The 4,758-nt window shown below is 45.2% G+C and overlaps 1 pseudogene; it reads left to right on the forward strand.

Annotated features, from left to right (window-relative positions):
* The first annotated feature begins 1,360 nt into the window (after nucleotides 1–1,360).
* LOC123043479 (uncharacterized) lies at nucleotides 1,361–4,103 on the forward strand (annotated as a pseudogene).
* Nucleotides 4,104–4,758: the final 655 nt, after the last annotated feature.

Consider the following 4,758-nt stretch of genomic DNA (forward strand, 5'->3'; position numbering starts at 1 on the left):
GGGTACTTGAGATATGTGATGGATATGTGGCTCCGAGATTGCTTTCTCGCAGGGAGTCGAGGAAGGATCTCCGGGCGTTGTTGTTACAACATGCTTTTTAATTAAACTGCTATTCTTTACTCTTCTACATGCTGCAAGATGCTCGAAGCTGCGTGAAGATACTAGTCTTTGATAGGCTAGGCTTTCCCCCTCTATTCTGGCATTCTGCAGTTCAGTCCACAGATACAAACCTTCCATTTTGATACCAATGCATACTTAGTATAGATCTGATGCTTGCGAGTACTTCGGATGAGTACTCACGGTTGCTTTGCTCCCCCCTTTCCCTCTTCTTTCTTTACGGTTGATGCAACCAGATGGTGGATCCCAGGAGCCAGATGCCACTGTCGATGGATGTTACTACGTGGAGACCGTCGACGACCAGGAGTAGTTAGGAGGTCCCAGGCAGGAGGCATTGCCTCTTAAATCGTTTTGATTTTGTGCTAGCCTTCTTAAGGCATTCTTGTTTAACCTTATGTCTGTATTTAGATATTGTTGCTTCTGCTGACTCTTGTGTATCGAGCTATGTATTCGAACCCTCGAGGCCCCTGGCTTGTAATATAAAGCTTGTATTATTTTGATTTGTGTCTAGAGTTGTGTTGTAATATCTTCCCGTGAGTCCCTGATCTTGATCGTACATATTTGCGTGTATGATTAGTGTACAATTGAATCGGGAGCGTCACAAGCTGAACTCAAATGCATTTTTTGGGGGAGATAAGTCCACATCGATCTTCATTTCAGGGTTATAAGCACAAATCCTGGTCATACTTGAAGTCCTGCTTCTGCATATACCTCTGAAGAATGTTTTTGCTCTGGGTTCACAAAGCCTGGCGGTTAAAAGCACAGCTATATATTTGGCGTGAGACATTATGTACTTCTTTTTTAAAAAAAATACATCGATTGTGCAACATAATAAACCTAAGTTCTTCAATCTGCCTTGGCACACTATTTATCTTATTATAGCTCTATAATAATCACGTACGCACATCTTTTACCGTAAATTGTCGTGGACCTGGAAAGTACCTGCAACTCAGGAGAACCAATGCAATATGTTGCAACCTTTTTATTATTACAACAACAACTTGCGGGCCTGCTAGTACTCTACTAAACTTTACTCCTTTATTATTTTGGGATCGGCTAGAGATGCTCTAGGGTGCACATTGGTGTCGTAATGAAGATGAAAATGTTAGATTATGATTTTATTATTTTTCAATATATTTATATCTCTTAGCAACGGCATGGGTATCACATACTAGTAGGCAATGTAAAAAAGAAAAAGGTACTCCCAAAGTCACCGGGAGGTGAGGTCCAACAAAACCAGTCCAGCTAGAAAGAAAAAGAAGGAAAACGAAAGCACGTTCCCAGACTTCGGATCCCCAATCCCGGAAAACCCTAGCCCCCAAATCGACTGAGTGCCGACCATGACTCCGACCCTTCCCCATCCCCATCCCCAGCCACCGGCGGCCCGCAATGGTGTGATCTGAGGCTCTTGGCTCCTGCTGCTTCCATGGAGCGCGCACCGGAGCATCGCCTGCAAAAGCTCTCCGTCGCCGCCGGCGTCGGCGGTGAAGGCGGCGAGGACCGCCTCAGCGCGCTGCCGGACGACGTCCTCATCCACATCCTCCTCAAGCTCCGCGACGCCGCCCTCGCCGCTCGGACCAGCGTCCTCGCCCGCCGCTGGCGCCGCGTCTGGGCTCTCCTCCCGGAGCTCCATTTTCCCGTCGGCACCGACCCCGACCGGACACCGCCCACGATGCGCCGGCCCTCCGGCACCTCTTCGTCGCCGCCGTTGAGGCCACCCCGGATTCCGCTGCGGCATGGCTCCCCATCGCCGCGCGCCGCCTCTCTGGTGTCCTGCATTTCAACAACAGTAGGGACATGAATGAGGCCTCCGCCGGGGAAAGAGGTGCCTTGGAGTTGCCTTGCTTCGAGAAAGCAACCAAGGTCGTGCTCGATCTACATTACATTGCCCTCACCCTGCCGCCTTCCGGCGAATTTACCCGGCTCACCGATCTGGAGCTGGTTTGCATACAGCTGCACGGTCCGTGTAGCCTCAGCGACCTTGTCTCTTCCCCACGGTGTCCATCTCTGCTTCGCCTTTCCGTTTACGGTGTCATGGGTCTGGACAAGCTCACAATCCAGTAGGAATCTCTCCTACAATTGGAACTAAATGGTCTGTGCACCTTGCAGCAGCTCAATGTTGTTGCCTTGTCTCTGCAAAAACTAAGAGTGCACTGTTGCTTCACCGATGCTCCGGATCAAAGCCAACCAGTTGCTGACATCTCAGCCCCTCAGCTGGCTGCACTTGATTGGACCAGTGCTTATGATCCTAGCTCCGTTCTGTTTGGCGAGATGCCACATCTCCAACAACTCATCACCGGTCCGATTATTGTATATGGAGGAGATATGTTTTCTGCAAGCAATCGTCACAGCTTGATGCTTCCACATCGTTTTCACCACAACAGCAAACTTATTCTCATCCTTCTCTATCTACCGGTATGTGATTGTGAGTCAATCAGGCCAAACTCTGACTGAGAGTTAAACGTCAGGAATATGTCATTTGGAATACTTTACTTGTGAAACCAATACAAAAATTGAAAATTTACAACTATGCATGCACACAAGTGACTTGTTTAATTATTGTGTGCTAGTCACTTTGTAGAAATATGAGATTTTTGTGTCCTTAATTGTCCAACTATTATATTGCCTGCTGCATGACTTCCTATATATGAACCTACAGGTCTGTGGGGACGAACGATTCTTGATGGAAGAGATGACAGAGTTACCTAACATTACCAACTTGGGACTGATCGTATTGGCCTGTGGACATTCCTTTGGAGCCGGCTCATTCCATGTTCTCAAGATGTCTAGTGGTATAACAGAGCTGGCACTTCAACTTGACACTCGGAGCGACTGTAAGGTAACACTATACTTAGTTTGTGGCGAATCCTATTGCTTACTAGCATGTTGACCTACTCTTGCTGTTGGTTCGGGTTAGATACTGATGTGTTGCTTATTAAACTTGACGAAGTAATATACTACTCCCTTTGATCCATATGAGTTGTCACTGAAACGGATGTATCTAGACATATTTTAGCGCTAGATAATATCCGTTTGAGCGACAACTAATTTGGATCGGAGGGAGTACTTGGGTTCGTCACTTTGTAGTAGCTAGGTTTTATTTCAAAAGATTACATGTCTTTTGAAAATGTCAAAGCAAATTGATGGGGTCATATTTCCACTTTTCCAACATAAAATTGGAACCCTCATTTGATCTTCTTCAGCAAATACAAATACTTCTTTTATTTTTTCATGGGTTGATGATAGCATGATACATCAGCATTGGTATAGGGTTGATAATCTGTTGGCTGTACTTTTTTCTATATGCATACAACAATTATACTTTCAACAATATTTTGGTTCCAGATTAATTTGTCTGTGTTATTCTTCTGTAAATCTGTTGTTGGCAACTTGACATATCTAAGATTATCCATGCAGTCTAATAATTTCTAGTTTCATGTCTCTTATCTCAAACCATATGATTTGATATTAGTACTTATTAGAGCTGATATATATGCATCTTGTTTCAGGCATTTGCTGCGTGCCAATCAGGTTGCATTTGTGATGAGCCATCAAACTGGGAAACCGAGGACCTCGTGCTACCTTGCCTCAAAGTTTTGGCAATCAATGACCTGAGAGGAACTGAACGTGAACTCGCTCTTGTGAAAAGGCTATTCAAGTGGGCAACAATGCTAGAAAGGGTGGCAGTAATTTTCCATGACTCGGTCGATGAAAGCAACTGTGAAGAGTTGCGCCGGTTGTTACTAAGCTTCTCTAGGCCAGCAATATGCATGAAATTCTCGCATGGAGAATGTTTGTCATTTGACTAGGGCGCCAACTTTAATGATTTGCTGTGGTTGCCAGATCAGTGTGCCTACTTTTGCGAGACTGAACTTTGGTAACTTGTTTAAGTCCAGCAACTTGTTTCCAGTTTTTCTGAGACTGAACTCCTGTAACATGTTTAATTCTAGAACCTGTTTGGTCTCTGTGAGACTCAGCATGTTTAATTGGAACCTTGTTTCCAGTCTCATCCAGCTCGGTCGTTTTAGTTTTCCATTCAGTTCTTCCCTCTGTGCGTGGGCGGGTGTTCGCGTGAGAAAGACAAAAATGGGAAGCAAGCCTTGTGTTTTCTTTGTTTTTGCAGGAAACAAGTCGCTACTGTTTTGTCACACACAGACCGGAATCAAGTAGTTGAGTCTCGTGATGTAAAAAACAAAAAACAAAAAAAAAAACACTAGTTGAGTCTCGTGTAAACTAAAAGAAAGTACAAATTAAAATCGATTTCAGCCTCACAAGTATTAGAAATAAGTTATGATATGTTGTTTTTCTCTTCCCACTCGCAGGGCGACTAGGGAAACCCTTCCTCCCCTCAATCTCCACCCATGAGCCCGTGGATTTGCCTCCCCTCCGCCCACCGCTTCGGCGGCCGGTGGTGGGGAGGTGATTTCTGATGCCTCGGCTTTGGTTAGTAGATAAGTAGAATTTTAGTCATTGCAGAGACGGCGGTCAGACGGATGATGGCGTTTTGGGCTCCATTCCTACACAAGTTCTTAAAAGGGACAGCAAAGTGCTTAAGAGCATCTCCAACACTTCACCCAAAACACTCCCCCAGTAACAACCACTTATTGGATGGTAAAAAAATTAACCACTTATTGGGGCTCG

Source organism: Triticum aestivum, chromosome 2B (assembly GCF_018294505.1).
Source record: "Triticum aestivum cultivar Chinese Spring chromosome 2B, IWGSC CS RefSeq v2.1, whole genome shotgun sequence".
Classification (NCBI taxonomy): Eukaryota; Viridiplantae; Streptophyta; class Magnoliopsida; order Poales; family Poaceae; genus Triticum; species Triticum aestivum.